The following is a 19,383-nucleotide window of genomic DNA, read 5'->3' as shown; positions in this document are numbered from 1 at the left end:
TCTTTGGAACAGTGGGCTGTGCAAACGAAAAATAAAATTTTTAATTTTCACGCACCACTGTTCCAAAAATCTGTCAGACGTCTGTGGGGTGTAAACGCTCACTGCACACCTTATTACATTACGTGAGGGGTGAAGTTTCCAAAATGGGGTCATATGTGGGGGGGATCCACTGTTCTGGCTCCATGGGGGCTTTGTAAACACACATGGCCTTCAATTTTAGACACATTCTCTTGCCAAAAGCCCAATGAAGCTCCTTCTCTTCTGAGCATTGTAGTTCACCCGCAGAGCACTTTACATCCACATATGGGGTATTTCCATACTCAAAAGAAATGGATTTTGTGTGGCTTTTGTTCCTATTTTCCTATTTCCTATTTACTGAAAAATGTAGGGTAACACCAGCATTTTAGTGAAAAAAAAATTTCATTTGACATCCAACTTTAATGAAAATTCGTCAAACACCTGTGGGGTGTTAAGGCTCACTATACCCCTTGTTACGTTCCATGAGGGGTGTAGTTTCCAAAATGGGGTCACATGTGGGTATTTATTGTTTTGCGTTTATATTAGAACCACTGTAAAATCAGCCACCCCTGTGCAAATCACCAATTTAGACCTCAATTGTACATGGTGCTCTCTCAATTCTGAGCCATGTTGTGCGTCCGCAGAGCACTTTGCGTACACATATGGGGTATTTCCGTACTGAGGAGAAATTGCGTTACAAATTTTGGGGGTCTTTTTTTCCACCAACATGCTGGTGTGGACCCCAACTGTACCTTTTCATAAGGGGTAAAAGGAGAAAAGCCCCCGAAAATTTGTAACACAATTTCTCCCAAGTATGGAAATACCCCATATGTGGCACTAAACTGTTGCCTTAAAATACGCAGGGCTCTTGTGCATTTGAGGCCTAAATTGGGGATTTGCATCCACCACCAAAATAATTTACAGCAGTGTTTCCCAAACATTATGTCTCCAGCTGTTGCAAAACTCCCATCATGCCTTGACAGTCAGTGGCTATCCGGCAATACTGGGAGTTGTTGTTTTTCAACAGCTGGAGGCTCCGTTTTGGAAACAGTGCCATACAAGACATTTTTTATTTTTATTGGGGTGGGGGCGGGGGGGTACTGTGTAAGGGTGTGTATATGTAGTGTTTTGCTTTTTATTTTATGTAGGTGTAGTTTAGTGTTTTTAGGGTACATTCACATGGGCTGGGATTTACAGTGAGTTTCTCGCTGGGATTTTGAGCTGCGGCAGAAAATTTGCTGCATCTCAAATTTGCTGCAGAAAACTCAATGTAAACCCCGCCAGTGTGATTGTACCCTGTACATTCACATGTGGGGGGGAGGGGGGAAAACCCCCAGCTGTTGCAAAACTACAACTCCCAGCATGCACTGACAGACCATACATGCTGGGATTTGGAGTTATGCAACAGCTGGAGGCACATTGGTTGCAAAACACTGAGAGTTTGTTACTTAACTCTGGGTTTCGCAACCAGTGTGCCTCCAGCTGTTGCAAAACTAGAACTCCCAGCATGTATGGTCTCTCAGTGCATGCTTGGAGTTGGTTGTAGTTTTGCAACAGCTGGAGGCACACTAGTTGCTAAACACTGAGTTAGGTAACAAACTCTCAGTGATAAACAACTTCAGCCTTCAGCTGTTACAACTCTCAGCATGTATTGCCAGCCGAAGGGCATGCTGTGAGTTGTAGTTATGCAACAGTTGGAGGCACACTACTACAACTCACAGCATGCTCTTTGGCTGTCCGTACATGCTTGGAGTTGTAGTTATGCAACAGCTGGAGGCACACTGGTTGCAAAACACTGAGAGTTTGTTACTTAACTCAGTATTTCACAACCAGTGTGCCTCCAGCTGTTGCAAAACTACAACTCCCAGCATGTACGGTCTCTCAGTGCATGCTGGGAGTTGTATTTTTGCAACAACTGGATGCACACTTGTTGGGAAACACTGAGTTAGGTCACAAACTCTCAGTGATACACAACCAGTGTGCCTACAGCTGTTGCAAAACTAAAACTCTCAGTATGCATTGACAGCCGAAGGGCATGCTGAGAGTTGTAGTTATGCAACAGCTTGAGTTCCAACTACAACTCCCAGCATGCCCCTTGGTAGTATGTGCATGCTGGGAGTTGTAGTTATGCAACAGCTGGATGCACACTTTTTCATAGAAAAAATGGGCCTCCAGATGTTGCATACCTACAACCCCCAGAATGCACAAACTACCAAAGGGCATTCTGGGAGTTGTAGTTGGAACTCCAGCTGATGCAAAACTACAGCTCCCAGCATGCCCTTTGGCTGTGCATGCTGAGAGTTGTTGCTAAGTAACAGCAGGAGGTGAACAGGCCTCGCCTCCTGCTGTATCCTGTCACCTGGACCACCGCCGCTGCTCCTGTCCCTGCCACCGCTCCTAACCACTCCTGTCCACCACTGCCGCTCCTGAGGGGACCCCCACCGGGCAAAGGTAGGAGACCCCCGTCGGCCCCGATCGCCGCCCCGATCACCGCCCAGCAGGGTAGTGATTGGTCAGTCGTTCCGACCGGTCAATCACGCAATCGAGAGGTCGCACCCGTGCCACCTCACTCCTGCTGGGTAAATGTGAATGGGGCTGTCTCAGACAGCCCCATTTACCCTTTTTTTCCAAGTCACCGCAGACCTGATTGACCCAAAATCGCAAATAGGCTATCCGGGTCTCAGGACCCCCCAGGGGTTTGCACGGGCTGCCTGCTGAATGATTTCAGCAGGCATACCGGTCTGGTCCCCGCCTGGCGTGCGGCAGGGACCAGAATTCCCACAGGCGTACAGGTACGCCCTTGGTCCAAGCATACCTGTATGCCCTTGGTCCTTAAGTGGTTAAAAAAATATATGGTTCGCTTATGTTCTCCTGTTTGGTTGTGCCATATGTTGGAAAAAGTGCTTTTCAGATCCATTCTCCATCAAATGAACAATGCCTATGAACCTGTAAAAGAGCAGAACAATTGTAGGCACATTTGATTATTGAAAAGTATATAGATTTGCTGATCACTTTTTTTTTTTTTGGAACCTGTACATCAATGGAAACAGCGAATCATGTGGCACCAACTAAACACATAAAAAGCAGAAAACATGCTCTGATGCTGTAGGTCAACAACAATGAGTTCAGTGTATTTAATTAGATTGATAGTTACTGTATCTCAGTACATTAAGGAAAACATGGGATGTGGTGATAAAGGAGAATCACAGCATTTACCCCTTAACAACGCAGGACGTATATGTACGTCCTCCGCCGGCTCCCGCGATATGCCGCGGTGTCCCTGCATCATATCGGGTCGGTCCCGGCAGCTATCAACGGCCGGGACCCACGGCTAATACAGGACATCACCTTTCGTGGTGATGCCCTGTATTAACTCTTCAGACGCGGCGATCAAAGCTGACCGCCGCATCTGAAGTGAAAGTGAAAGTATCCCGGCTGCTCAGTCGGGCTGTTCGGGACCGCCGCGGTGAAATTGCGGAGTCCTGAAAAGCTTACAGGACACCGGGAGGGCCCTTACCTGCCTCCTCGGTGTCCGATCGACGAATGACTGCTCCGTGCCTGAGATCCAGGCAGGAGCAGTCAAGCGCCGATAACACTGATCACAGGCGTGTTAATACATGCCAGTGATCAGCATGAGAGATCAGTGTGTGCAGTGTTATAGGTCCCTATGGGACCTATAACACTGCAAAAAAAAAAGTTAAAAAAAAAGTGTTAATAAAGGTCATTTAACCCCTTCCCTAATAAAAGTTTGAATCACCCCCTTTTCCCATAAAAAAAAATAAAACAGTGCAAATAATCATATGTGGTATCGGCGCGTGCGTAAATGTCCGAAATATAAAAATATATCATTGATTAAACCGCACGGTCAATGGCGTACGCGCAAAAAAATTCCAAAGTCCAAAAAAGCTTATTTTTGGTAACTTTTTATACCATTAAAAATTAATAAAAAGTGATCAAAAAGTCAGATAAAAACAGAAATCATACCAATAAAAACTTCAGATCACGGCACAAAAAATGAATCCTCATACCGCCCTGCACATGGAAAAATAAAAAAGTTATAGGGGTCAGAAGATGACATTTTAAAACGTGTACATTTTCCTGCATGTAGTTATGATTTTTTCCAGAAGTACGACAAAATCAAACCTATATAAGTAGGGTATCATTTTAACCGTATCGACCTACAGAATAATGACAAGGTTTCATTACGTAGCACTACGTAGAAACGGAAGCCCTCAAAATTTACAAAATGGCGTTTTTTCTTCGATTTTGGCACACAATTATTATTTTTTTCATTTCGCCGTGAATTTTTGGGTAAAATGACTAATGTCACTGCAAAGTAGAATTGGTGATGCAAAAAATAAGCCATAATATGGATTTTTAGGTGGAAAATTTAAAGGGTTATGATTTTTAAAAGGTAAGGAGGAAAAAACGAAAGTGCAAAAACTGAAAACCCCCGAGTCCTTAAGGGGTTAATGTGCAACAAACAAATCACAACATACAGGCTTCTGAAGGTAGTAAAGGGTTTATGAGGAATCGGTCCTGTCAGATTACTCTGATCATATATTCTAGGAGTACAGTCAAAGATGTGGATGTTGTGTATCTGGACTTTTCAAAGGCATATGGTATCAAGCATAAAATGTTAGAGGGGTTGTCCGGATACAAAGGATAGTTGAAAAGTGTCAGATAATGGGGGTGGGAGGGGGCTCTGACCTCCGATATATATATATGTAGACACCAGTGTGTATGTTCATCATCATCATGTCCTATGTGTCATTATCTGAAATTCTTAATGCCTTGTTTTAGATAATGAACACTAAAAGACAAGTACACATCAAAAAACTGACATTAGAAAGTGCATTGTAACTGTAAGCTCTTATACTGTGTAGGAAATCACCATGGAAACTATGTAGAGAAAAGACATTTGATATAGGCATATGATAATGGTTAATACTCATTGTAAAGAAAAGTTTACTGTAGATTTACAAACTGGAAATATGAGGGATACATTTTCGTTGTTGAAAATGATTGAATTAGCAGAACATAATACTACTTTAAATACAAAATGAACAGAAAAACTGCAAAAGGCAAATATCCGTATTAGGCAAAGCACTTTCCCCATTACATTTAAAGATGATTACATGATTTTCAGACCTTGTAATTTTATTAAAAATTTTAGTTTGAGTCAATGTGATATTTAATCGATGTCCTGCTCTAAACTATTTCCTAAATTTCTAACTCCCAGTTTCTGTTACAAATAACAAAGTCCTCTAGCTTTTTTGTCTGATACTGTATTTAAGATAGTTGCTGTGTAACTGCCTCATAGCTGATCACTGGATGTGGATCAGCAGACCTCACTGCTCAGCTCAGGACTAATTTGGAGAAGAAGTTTCTGATTTGTTAGCCTATCTTTAAAAATCTATGACTTTTTTCTGGTACCTTTTTGTAGCCTAATTTAGTTTGTAGTCAGTCCATTTGGTTTTTAGTTCATTCTTGAGTAGTCCTTGTTTCTCTGTTTTGTATATCTTGTAGCATTTTGCCATTTTACCATTATTTTGGTACTGTCCAGACTTAGTTTTTGTATATTGATCCTGTTGTTTTTGCCAGTTTTTCAATTTAGAGTTTCCATTAGGGGCAGTTTCAGGAACAATGAGGGTCAGCAGTCTATAGGTAAGTTAGAGTTAGTGTTCAGTGATAGATCTAGGAAAAGATTTGGGGAAATGACTTGGGGTCAGAAATTTGATAGAGTTCATCATCTCTCTACTTCTGTAGGTTATGCAATTAAGATTTATTGTAAATACTAAAGGTATCTGAATATAAATGGAATTCGAAAAATATGTGTGATGGGATGATCAGATAGGTATTAGACATGATTCATATAAACCTAATAATAAGGCAGGAAATAACACCACTGGAGCGATGTGTATAATGTGTTTGTACCTGACTAAAAGCTTGAACATCAAGGTTATGGTCATAATACAAAGAAATACATTTACAGGAATCCTTGAAAACATATTTCATATGAAAAAAAACAAAAAAACAACAAAACAAAAACCATACTTTATCACCAGACTTTCAACAAATAGATGTAAGGTTATTTGGTAAAGAGAGAATTTCATTGAAAGGATGTTCACACAACCACTTCAGTAATAGGAGATTTTGAGATGTCAGAAGTGCATTGCACAAGGTCACATGTTAATTGAAGAAGCGCGAACAGCGCAAAACCAGTCTACAGTCGCCTCTGAGCGCCCTGTAGCACAGTCTGACACCGGAGACGTCCGTGGAAGCCGATGTAGCTGAGTCATCTAGCTGAAGCCTAGCGGTGAGTGTGGGTAACCACTTTTTCTCTTTGAGTGGATTATATTGTGACTTTGAGTTCTCTGGTTCCCAGCAGTGCCAGACTGGCATGCCAAGGACCAAGGTCTCCCGCATTGACAAATAGAATAGCTGATGCCCTGTAGTATTTGTTGGCAAAGCAACAATAGTGCCACTTCATCTCCTTGAGTGTTATTTTTTGAAACATTACAACTTTACAAGTTTACTACACAAATAAACTGAATATTCAAAAACCATTTACAGGCAAACATTTAGGCCTGCAAAGTAAAACCATACTTGTTTTCCGATATCTCCTTTACTCCCAACAGAGCAGACAAGCCTCCCTTAAAAACTGCTGGCAGCTAACAATAGAGGCTGCTGATGCATATGTATTCATATTGCTCTTCAATAAAACTGTTATATATATATATATATATATATATATATATATATCTCAAGTTAGCTCCCCCTTGTGGTTGCAGTAGGCAGCAAGAATGTATCTTTAACTGCTTTTAGACACAGGGCATAAATGTACTCCCTGGCCGCCTGGTACTTAGCGCACCAGGGCGTACATTTACCCTTGCCACATGTACAATGTGAATACATACCCCCCCCCCCTTTCCCTAATGGTCCCGTATGTGAATGCCGTAAGTGTAACAAAATATCAAAAGTCCAAAATTGCTCATTTTTGGTGATGTCGCATCTGAGAAAAAATAAAAAGCTTGATATATATATGTAAAAGTGGTACCAATAAAAACTACAGATCATGACATAAAAAAATTATGAGTCTTATAAATGGGAAAAAAAGTAATAGGGAGTCAAAGTAGGGTAATTTTAAACATACTTATTTTGTGAAACTCTTATGGATGCAGTGATTTTTATTTTTTCCTCTTCATCTTTTAAAATCCATAACTCTTTAAATTTTCGATCTATAGGGCTTGTTGTTTGACGAACTAATTGTAATATTTTTATTGACATCCCTAATTTTACCACAAAATGTATGATGAAGCTAAAAATATTATTTGCAGGGTGAAATAAAAAACCAAAAAAAAAAAAAAACATTATGCACATTTTAGGTGGTTTAGTTTCTACAGTGCACTTTTAGGTAAAAACGACACATTGGGGGCTATTTACTTTTACTAATGTGTTTCCTATGTTCCCAATGTTTATTTTTTGTCTGGTTTTGCAGATGACTTTAGGCGTACGTCATGTGCACCAATATGTGGAAAGAGACTGGAACAAACAACATGTTTCACACCAACCAAGACCTTTGTCAAGTTACAGCTGGACAAATTGCCCGGATGACGTGAAACATGTTGTTTGTTTGAGTCTCCGGCCACATCCTGACCTACCTTCTTCTCATGGGATATCGATGAAATAATGCATCTATGCTATGCTACTGACACCACTCGCCAAGCCATAAGTTGAATTCCATAATGCGCATTTGCCTATCATTCTGAATGTTATGCACAGGCACAACTTCAGAGAATGAAACAGTGGATACAGCCTCCCATATATCATTACCAAGTGTGTGAAAAGCTTTCTTCACCTCTAAAACCTTGTTGCAAGCCTGGTCATTTGTACCCAGATGGATAAAAACATCCACTTCCCCCTCCTATTTTTCTTTATTAACAATATTAAGAACATGTCTCCTATCTCTGCTATCAGAAGCACCAGCAAAACAACTCACAAAACCATTTTCTTTAACTCCACACCTCTTATGATAGAATCACCCAACAACTGCTTTTAGATAAGCAAAGTTTATGTGCAGCCAGCAAAACACATTGACAAGATGCAGTTAAAAGTCTATTGAAGTCAATAAATTTAAAAACTCTCATTCTCCAGAATATCTTCAGTCCACTTAGAAAAGCAGCAGATTGAATATGCAGCCAAACTTACATTACAAAAAATGTATTTATGTTTGTAACTAGATGTTAAACCACACCATCTTAACTACACAACTTTTCTCCAACTCCTTTCTTCTCTCTACCCCTTCTACTTTTCCATCTGGCGCATACCCCAACAAACATTGTGTTTAACATGTTGAAAGTGATCATTCTTAGAAATTGGTTATTTCTTATCAGAATTCCATTCCTACATAAGAGACTGGACAGACCCATGTATGGTTTATTTATTCACCTATACTTATCCAGCAAAAACATTTTTAACATAAATGTGCCCAGGCTGTGTGAAAACATGAAAAAAGCCAATATATACCTTCCTCACTCCCCCGCAGCCTTGTTATTAAGGCACCAAATCTCCAGTGATATTTGCTTCCTGGAGCTGCAAATGGGACACTACTTTGCAGCTCAGCCAATCATTGGTTGAGGTGGGACACCAGTGACAAGGTAATTGTCACAAGTAAGTTGCTAAAAACCATCAGAAATTTTCTATAACAAAACAAACAAGAATCCTCTTCCATTTTTTGTTTGCAATTGTTTTCATATATGATGTTGTCAGAAAAAACCTATAATCCACTATGAGCCTTGCAAATTGTTATATAAGCAATGGCTGCAGGATACTACAATGCATTGTACAGGAAGCCTTTATTTATGCCTTCTTTTTTATTATAATATTTTCATAAATGACTCTCTAGCTTGGCTGACAGCTGTATTTCTGACTTCACCATGATACATTCATCCTTGACTGAGCATATATGATTTTTACATTGAAAATAAGGTAATAAGCCAATGGAATACAGTTATCTCCTACAGCAAAAGGAAAATTGGCCCTGTTGAAAGCCAACATGCCGATACTTATTTCATTTGTCGCAGGGGGACAGATGGTACCCTCTCACACAGATGAGATTGTCTGCTTACCCCTTCAAAATAGTGGAATATTGTGAAATGTCACTCAAAAGCTGAACCTTCATTTAAAGGAGAATCTGTTACCTCTTTGGACCCTTCCAAATTGCTTAACACCACTCATATGTAAACCATTCTGGAACCAAGGGTGCTATGTAAATAAACAAATAAATAATAATATAGGTAACACTGTAAGCCGCTTAACCCCTTAAGGACGCAGGGTTTTTCAGTTTTTACATTTTCGTTTTTTCCTCCTTACCTTTTAAAAATCATAACCCTTTAAATTTTCCACCTAAAAATCCATATTATGGCTTATTTTTTACGTCACCAATTCTACTTTGCAGTGACATTAGTCATTTTATCCAAAAATCCATGGCGAAACGGAAAAAAAAAATCATTGTGCAACAAAATCGAAGGAAAAACGCCATTTTGTAACTTTTGGGGTCTTACGTTTCTACGCAGTGCATATTTCGGTAAAAATGAAAACTTATAATTATTCTGTAGGTCCATATGATTAAAATGATACCCTACTTATATAGGTTTCATTTTGTCGTACTTCTGGAAAAAATCATAACTACATGCAGGAAAATTTATACGTTTAAAAATGTCCTCTTCTGACCCCTATAACTTTTTTATTTTTCCACGTACAGGGCGGTATGAGGTCTAATTTTTTGCGCCGTGATCTGAAGTTTTTATCAGTACCATTTGTTTTGATCTGACTTTTTGATCACTTTTTATTCATTTTTTAATGGTATAAAAAGTGACCAAAAATACGCCATTGACCGAGCGGTTTAATTAACGATATATTTTTTATAGTTCGGACATTTACGCACGCGGCGATACCACATATGTTTATTTTTATTTTCACTGTTTTATTTTTTTTATTGGAAAAGGGGCGTGATTCAAACTTTTATTAGGGAAGGGGTTAAATGACCTTTATTAACACTTTTTTTTACTTTCTTTTTGGCAGTGTTATAGGTCCAATAGGGACCTATAACACTGCACACACTGATCTTTTACACAGATCACTGGCATGTATTAACACGCCTGTGATCAGTGTTATCGGCGCTTGACTGCTCCTGCCTGGATCTCAGGCTCGGAGCAGTCATTCGCCGATTGGACACCGAGGAGGCAGGTAAGGGCCCTCCCGGTGTGCTGTAAGCTGTTTGGGACGCCGCGATTTCGCGATTTCACTGAGCAGCCGGGATACTTTCACTTTCACTTCAGACACGGCGGTCAGCTTTGATCGCCGCGTCTGAAGGGTTAATACAGGGCATCACTGCGATCGGTGATGTCCTGTATTAGCCGTGGGTCCTGGTCGTTGATGGGTGACCCCGCGGCATATCGTGGGAGCCGACGGAGGATGTAAATATACGTCCTTCGTCGTTAAAGGGATATTCTGGTGGAAAACTTTTTTTTTTTTTTTATAAATCAACTGGTGCCAGAAAGTTAAACAGATTTTTAAATTACTTCTGTTAAAAAATCTTAATCCTTCAACTACTTATTAGCTGCTGAATACTATAGAGGAAATTCTTTTCTTTTTGGAACACAGTGCTCTCTGCTGACATCACGAGCACATCACGAGCACATCTCTGTCCATTTTAGGAACTGACCAGAGCAGCATATGTTTGCTATGGGGATATTCTCCTACTCTGGACAGTTCTTAAAATGGACAGAGATGTCAGCAGAGAGCACTGTGCTCGTGATTCAGCAGAGAGCTCTGTGTTCCAAAAAGAAAAGAATTTCCTCTGTAGTATTCAGCAGCTAATAAGTACTGGAAGGATTAAGATTTTTTAATAAAAGTAATTTACAAATCTGTTTAACTTTCTGGCACCAGTTGATTTAAAAAAAAAAAAAAAGGTTTTCCACCAGAGTACTCCTTTAAATATATCAATGTCTCTGATCTAAGTGGAAGCATAACTGAGAAAACAACATTTTAATCTGTTTGCTAAGTAAATGTGCAGTGTAAAGCAAGCGTTGAAGTGTCTCGGAGTAGATTCATGGGTATAAACCCTCCCCAACCAGTCCCATTTGTTGCATATGATGCGGGAGTCTACTAGATCCTTTTCTCAAGAGCAACGTTTAACAAGTTTAATTGTTTTTGTGTCTGCAGCACTTACATAGAAAGAGCACTTTGGAAATCACTCTATTGCTTTTTATAGAAAAGTATTTGTTCTGCAATATAGGATGTTTTGATCAATCCAGAACCACTCCTGAACAGATTGTTTTCATCATAGACTAGTGGGAGGCTCCACAAACAGCAACAAACATTGTAGCTTCCTGGATTATGCAAAACTGTCAAAATTCTTCTCAGTATTGGACGAAACTGCATTTTCAGATTGGTGATCCTTTAATGTGGAAACATTGGTAATTCGGTTGTGTTAAATGATTTTCCACTTCATTGAATAACCGTCTGCTTGGAGACACCTATTACGTTTATGTAAATATTTACTGGTAAGTCAGTTAGTGGAAATGACTTAGTTCAAGGATCATATCGCTAAAGTATAATAGACAACTCTCCCTAGCAACTTGTTAAATAACATCAAGTGCTTGCTGCCTATAACTTTCTATTTTTATACTATAATGATGATTTTCATCAGTCTTCTAGTCTCAGATACCATTCCTTCTTTCAGTGCTGCTTGCTTTCTTTATAATTATGAAATATATGTTATTTGTTATCTTCCTTTTATATATATCTCACTTCATACTAAGTTGATTTTATTGACAAGTTAAAATAGTGTTAATTTGAAGCTTGTTCTAATCACACTATAAAACATATAAGCTGGTACTGCCATAATATGTCTTGCTGCTATTGTGTCAACATTTAGGACAAGTAAAATCCTCTATAGAATACTATGCTATTCCATTCCATCCCAGCTTTCTGACAGTGAACAAAGGTGGTAGGTGTTTGCACTGGTGTGGTGCTGGCCAGGCAGCAGTGGGTCATTCCCCCTGTGGGCCTTGGTATTGTGGCGGTGGGGGGCACTGCCCGGTGTTACACCATTGTTGGTTTAGGGACCAACTCTTATCAGGTGGCCTTAACATGGCGAGTAGGTTTGCACGTTTTGATCAAAAGGTATACTAACAACCTGTTCATTTTTGAAATTATGCTGGGAAGCAAGTAGATTATTGGACAAGTTGTGGATGCACAACCATGTTCTGTTTCTCTATTTTTGTAGTTGTTTTTTAATGATTACTGCAGAGGTGTAGATGAGATGCCTTTAAAAAGGGGGATATGAAATACCTTATAGTATAACTGCCTAAAAGAGGCTATATAAGGGGCCAGAATGAGTCTTTATATAGCCATGAGCAGTCACTGTAGTTACTGATGAGGGCGGGTGAGATGAGCCCTGAATGTGATTACTGCTAGGGAGTTACTGCAAGGGCCAATTCACACTGAGAATTTTCCCCTGGATAAATTCCAGACAGAGACCTGAGTGCGGCAGGTGCAGACAGCACTGTGACTGCGTGGACGTGTATACCGTTCCCCATTGACGGCAATGCTGTCAGTGCAGAACTCCTCTGAAAGAGTGGAAATTTAGCAACAGAATCCTGTTGACAGCAAAGGAAGACTGCTGCCACCCAAATTTCCACTAGGAATTTCCAATTGGAAATTCTATCTGGAAAATCTCAGAACTAGACCCTACAAATTCAACAATGCTTACTTTTGAGCAGCCTGTCAGAGACTAGGATGAGGCAGGTGGGGGAGGCATTTCAGAGTGATGCTGCCGTATTACATAATCGGCCTACCCTCGAAAGGCTGCCTTGTGATTACTACTAGTAGAGGGCCCAGGTATGACACTAAAAAGGAAAGACTTTTTTTATATTTCATTTAGGTGCTAAAAGCTACAAGAAGTGACCTAGATTTATTGTGTTACTTGTTTTAGCCATTTGTTGGCTTTAAAAATAAATATTTGGTAGGGGTGCCCCAAGGTACAGTTTCCCCCCCCCCCCCCCAGGGCTGCCCCAAGGCTAAGAGGGTTTGGGAACACTGGTCTAAGTAATAGTCCTGTTTCCACTGGTTTTAGACAAGCCAATAAGTAAGACAATCCTAAAAATCAAACTTAGATCATTGACCCTAAAGGGGTACTCCAGTGGAAAACTTTTTTTTTTTTTTTAATCAACTGATGCAAGAAAGTTAAACAGATTTGTAAATTATTTCTATAAAAAAAAATCTTATTCCTTCCAGTACTTATTAGCTGCTGGATACTACAGAGGAAATTCTTTACTTTTTAGAACACAAAGCTCTCTGCTGACATCACGAGCACAGTGCTCTCTGGTGACATCTCTGTCCATCTTAAGAACTGTCCAGAGTAGGAGAAAATCCCCATAGCAAACATATGCTGTTCTGGACAGTTCCTAAAATGGACAGCAGAGGTCACCAGAGAGCACTGTGTTTCAAAAAGAAAATAATTTCCTCTGTAGTATTCAGCAGCTAATAAGTACTGGAAGGATTAAGATTTTTTAACAGAAGTAATTTACAAATCTGTTTAACTTTCTGTCACCAGATGATAAAAAAAAAAGTTTGCCACCGGAGTACCCCTTTAAGGCTGGTTTCATATGTTTTTGTGAAAAACACTGATAAAAATTGCAAGAAAAAATGTTGATGCTAGATGTCACATAATGGCGTTGGTGTGTGGGCACAGGTATGTCCATATAAGGATATACTGGCTAATGTCTCAATTTTACATCAGTTTTGAGGGTTAGCTGATGTCATTGTTACATCCACCTCAGTAGTGCACCTATATTTGTAGTTGTTGTGTTTTTGTACTACTGTACTTTATATGATTTACATCCACACCCATCATCGGGGAAGGATGCCATCGTGGTACTTGTGGTCGGTTGCAGGCATCCTCCATTGTATGCAATGTTTGCTGGGGATTGCCCATAGCAACGGACCACAAGTATGGGACTTGCTCTCCCTTAGTATAAATGCACATCCGCATTTTGGTTTTGAGCACTTCCTGCCTGTCATCTTAGACCACGTTCTTGTAGCTGTGCTTACTTTTAGATGTCACATAAGTCATAAAAATGCCACTGACAAAAATGTATCCAAAAAACATGTACTAAAGCACACTATTTTGGAGGAAAAAGATCCCAAAGAACTGCATCATGAAATACACACAAAAAAGAAAAGCACTGTCGTTTTTTTTTACTCTCTTTTGAAGCTATAAGTACTAATTAACAAATGGAAAAAAAATCAGCTAAAACATGTTTTTAGGAATACTATTTATTTTAGAAAGTGCTTTGCTCATGAAGATGTGTTAATTGACAGTTTGTTCTAGTTATTATGTCTGAAGCATGATGGGAAGCACATAAAAGAAGAATCTGAAAAAGTGACTTTGAGGTTGACACAATAGAAAGATAAATGACAGTCCTTCATATGTGCAAGCTTTATTGATAAGCTTATGGCTATAGTCAAAGCAATGCAAATTAAACAACGAAAGACTGTATGCGTTGTGAGCCTGATCTCTATAACAAGCTGCTGGGGTTAATATGGGTAACAAGTTTGATTTTGTTTATGCTTAGGCAATACTTCAATGTAGCTGAACATCAAATGTAAATTTTACTTAACACGTATCAAACGCTGATCAACAACTACTACTTCATGTTCCTATTTACTTAAAATATTAATCATGGCTTTACCCTGATATCCTTTTTTATATGTTAAACATGGATCAGGTTATGCAAATTATTACTAGTACACAAAAGTTGAAACATTTGCATATTGTGGTAGATATTACAATTATTCTTGATAAAGTTGATGATAAGCAATGTTATCTAAAAAGCCCACACTATGTGGCCTCTTTTGTGTATAAGGTCTTTGTCCCAGAGGGAATAGCTATGATTAAATGGGCCTAATAACAAAGTCAGAAAGGGTACCCAAGTTTAAGGACATTAAACGTAACTGCAGTAATAGAAAACCTGTGTTTGTTTAGCCTAACACGCACATTGACAATGTGCAGTTATACCCCAGCCACTGTCCATTTGCAATTTGAACACTGTTTCAAAAGTTAACCATACTTCTTCTGTCCTTAGACCATACCAGTGTCAATATGCAATTAAACTGGCATACACTGAGAACATTTTTACTGAGACAACCCTTATCCATGGAAATTTTACCTCGGATAACTGGATTTCCTTTGCCTGTCAACAAAAAAAATTGTCTACCCTGATGAATAGATTGCCTTTACCATCCCTGAAGAGCTTAAAAAGTAATGTCACCAAATAAACTTTTGTAAACAAACTCAGCATATGTTTCTTAATTACTCCTAACACCCCTCCCACCCTTAAAACATTTCTCAGAGCTTTAAAAGGCTGTGTATCATATCTTTATTCTTGCTGACATAGTACAATCTCCCAGCATGAGAAAGTGGGTGTTTCCCAGCAGGCATGACATCACTGAAGCCTGCTGGGGGACCACTTCCGCCCTCACATCGTTGCAGAGCTGTGATGAATAGAAGACCTCAGGCTCTGTGCATCTTTCAGTGAGGCTCTATGCATGTTTCAATGAAGCTCTTTGCAGCTTTCACTGAGACTCTGTGCAGCTGTCAATCAAGCTCAGTGCAGAGAAGCACTGCCAGGCTGGAGGGGGGGGGGGGGGAGAGACCAAACTCACTGTATTGATTGTGGCAGGGACCAGAACAGAGCCACCTAGTGGCCACTTTTTCTATTACATTTTAAACATATTTATTTTTATCATTTTTTAAAGCAAGTGAATGGGAAAGTGTCCGCTAATTACACAAGTAACACTATATTAAAAGTTTTATTTGGTAACAGGTACTCTTTAAACACCTAAAAGCTCTGAGAAATTTGCTTAAGTCAGAATCCATTACCCTGCTCTTATAGTCTGTGCCATCCCAGAAATCAGGTATCCTAATGTAAGCTGTCACTTTAGGATATGTTTCATGATGAACCTTAACACTCAATATATTTTAAAATTAAATCTGATTATATTCTTGAATCTTTGCGGGGAACACCGCAGAGAGACCTTTCTTTTTCCTATAAAAGCTTATGTAATGAAGTGGCCTAAAATAATCAATTCAATATAATTTAATTTAATAGCAAAACTGAGTTGGAAAAAGATCCACGACCTATAGAAGGTGAGGAATTGTCTAACATTTTAGATAATCCTATGGAACCTTTTATTTAAAAAAAAATCACAGATTGGTCCAATTTAAGATTGTACACCGATTATACCCCTAGTAATTTAAATAAGATAATTCTAAAAGTCAATCTTTGGCTTGCTCTCGATGTTAAATGCAAGATACCGACATCATACATTATGTTATGGAGCTGCCCTATTGTTAAAATATTCTGGGAGGCGATACATAATGATATTTTAAAACTTTTACATATTTTACCTTTATTTTAGGGGACATGTCAGAGGTACACCAACAAAAAAAGGAAAAGAAGGATTGATGATATTAACATCTTGGTTTTCTAACCAGTTACCACCATTGTCAGTCTGGGAAAAAGTAATGGATAAGGTTAGAAGATGTAAATTAAATGTTAAATGTATTTGCATGAGATAAAGTATGGTTAATTATATGAATATAGGGGGGGATTTATCAATACCATAGCAACCAATCAGTTTGCTTCCTTCATTCTTGAAAAGGGCCTCTAAAAAATTAAAGAAGCGATCTGATTGGTTGTTATGGGCAACTCAGCAATTTTTCCTCTGGACAGTTTTTGATAAATCTCCCTCATTATGTGTAAAATTAAATATTAAGAAACAAAATAAAAACTAAACTGTCATAAGATGTCCTGTCCCCCTTACACATTATACAACTGATATGATAATGATATAGCATTACATTTGTTGGTAAAGCTGAAAAATGAGGCTCACTTAGATAGTATTGGTTTTTATATGACAATTCATATTTGGTTTGGTTTAACTCACTTAGGGACATTTAAAATATTCAACAAGAATATTTACACCACAGAGAAATCATAAGCTGCTTATTTACAATGAGCTGTAAAGCAGGACAAAGAATTGTTCACTCTTTAAAGGGATTATCCAAGATTAAAAAAAAAAAATAGCCATTTTCTTCCAGAAAAAGCGCCAACCATTGTGCTCAGTTAGTGTGTGGTTTTATGACTCAGTTACATTGAAGGGAATGGAGCCAAATTGTAACACCACACACAACGGGGATTGGAGTGGTGCTGTTTTTGGAAAAAAATGAACCATGTTTTCTTATCCAGAATAACCCCTTCAATGCCTATTGATTCAACCCTGAACAAGCAAAATTTATTTAGTCCAAATATTCCTACAAAATCCTCCAGTCCAACAGAGTACAGACTTTTCCAAGCAAACAATCACAATGATATAACAAACTGATGAAGAAGTACAGACCCATGTCTTACTTAAAATGCTTATGCGCGGGAGAAAGTAAAGAAGGATTAAGATGCTAGGACTTAAAAAGCAGGGGCCTGAGGAGAAGCCTGTGTTGTAGAGACATATGAAAAGACACACAGGCCCTTATTTACTAAGAGTGGAGTGTAGGTTTCTTTGTGGGTTTTAATTCCCTACGATTTATTTTCCACAGTATTTACTAAGGTTTCCCTACATTTTCCACTTTCCCTAAACTTTGCTTTTTTTTACACATGCTCTGATCTGTCTGGTTTTCCTCAGCTCAAATCCACCACATTTTCTGTGGAAACCTTAGTAAATATGTTGGGTTTTTGTGAAAATGTCGGGAACACGCCCCTTTTCGGAGATTGTGCCCCATTTTCCCGGTAGCCACGTCCCTTTTTCAGGTTTTCTTAGCAAAATGGAGAGAGAGTCAGTTTTTTTTCCAATTCTGGTGCAAAATCTGGCACAGACAGAATTTCTGGCAGAATGCGACAGAATCTGGCGCACAACCCGACAAAACATGTCGGGTTTGCAATAGTAAATGAGGGCCATAGACATGGTGTATATATGAGGGAGCATGGACTTTTTCCAGACATAACCAGAGGCACAAGACATGATGATGAAGGTAACAATGCTTACAGCTGAAGAAAATCTAATTTAGCGCTTCAAAAAACATTATATTGTTCAACATAAGCCATCAAAATTAAATTGAAATCTTCTTCTTGCTAATAGACATGTGTCCTGGCTAGTCTTATTTACTGCCACCAAAAATTCATATTGTTCTGTATCAAGCAAACTTTTATACAGGTCTATTCAAATTTATAATGTGTCCATATGATAACTCAATTATTCTTGTTACTGATGTAGAAGTAGGAGTTGGTGGTATAGAGGCATAAATTGGGGCACAAGGACTTGGGGGGGAGGCATTGTAAAGGTAAGTGGACTTTTCACAGGCATAGCTGGTGGATGAGGCTGTTGTGTCCGATGTGATGATGATGGACATGACCTGCCAGTCACATGTCTCGCCAGGTTGCCCCTCTCCAGTCACGACTCTGCCGCTACAGGTTTTTACAAACCCACTGTGAGGAACATACTAACTCCAGGCAGGTGTCATCCTTGGTTGGATTTCAACCCAAGACTCCAGCACTGTAAGACAACAATGCCAACCACTGAGCCACTGTGCTGCGGTGGGAAACCGCGAACATGCACTGAAATCTCCTGGTAGCAAATTCTAATTCAAATGTTAATAAATATAAGTTTTCTGGCGGAAAATCTAAACTGTGCCTACAAGAGAAAGGTGTATTGTTCTGTATCAATCCAACATTTCTGCAGGCCATTAAAATTCATCCTGTGGCATAATTCGAAATAGAACTTTTCCCAGGTATAGCTAGCAAGGGTTTTTGTTTTTCTTTTCAATAGAATTTATTAAAAAGCCTAATCCCAAGCAAGAAATAGAGGAATTGTAAAATACACCAAATGGATCACACTTGAGGGCCTATGAGAGTGGGGGTGCAACATTTTTTATCAAAATTTTAACATACCAAAACTTCTGGGCCAAATTTTAATAACATTTCATGTGGCAAATTTTATTAAGATTTCTAAATCTTATCTCAATCTATGTTCCCAACTAACCACTAAGTATGTTTTTGGTGTATGGTAAGAAACCACAAACAACTTATTAAAAAATAGGTGTTTTTTGCTGCACGTCTCTGTTGCACCATGCTGATAGTAGGGTCAGAATTTGGCTCAAACAGCATGACTCAATTAACCCTTCCAGTTCTGTGTCAACAATTCAGGCTGGTGGAGGTGACATAATGGTGTTTTCTTGGCACATTCTGGGTTCTCTGAGTTCTCTGAACCCTGTGGCTAGACATCTGGACAGTAGGATTATCT

At 39.0% G+C, this 19,383-nt stretch overlaps 1 protein-coding gene across 3 annotated transcripts in view; it reads right to left on the bottom strand.

The window, feature by feature from the left end:
- Positions 1-19,383, bottom strand: part of HTR1E (5-hydroxytryptamine receptor 1E) — a 173,623-nt gene that overhangs the window by 65,195 nt on the left and 89,045 nt on the right. Inside the window, exon 1 of one of the 3 annotated variants that reach the window (XM_056566036.1) lies at positions 16,499-16,662. The exons of the other annotated variants lie outside the window; for them this stretch is intronic. The gene's annotated coding sequence lies outside the window, so the exon portion shown is untranslated. Of the gene's footprint in view, positions 1-16,498; positions 16,663-19,383 lie in introns of those variants that run through there. 3 annotated transcript variants of the gene reach the window in all.

This window comes from Hyla sarda, chromosome 3 (assembly GCF_029499605.1).
Source record: "Hyla sarda isolate aHylSar1 chromosome 3, aHylSar1.hap1, whole genome shotgun sequence".
Taxonomy (NCBI): domain Eukaryota; kingdom Metazoa; phylum Chordata; class Amphibia; order Anura; family Hylidae; genus Hyla; species Hyla sarda.
Note: the sequence above shows the minus strand (reverse complement) of the source record. Positions and strands in the feature narration are given on the sequence as shown.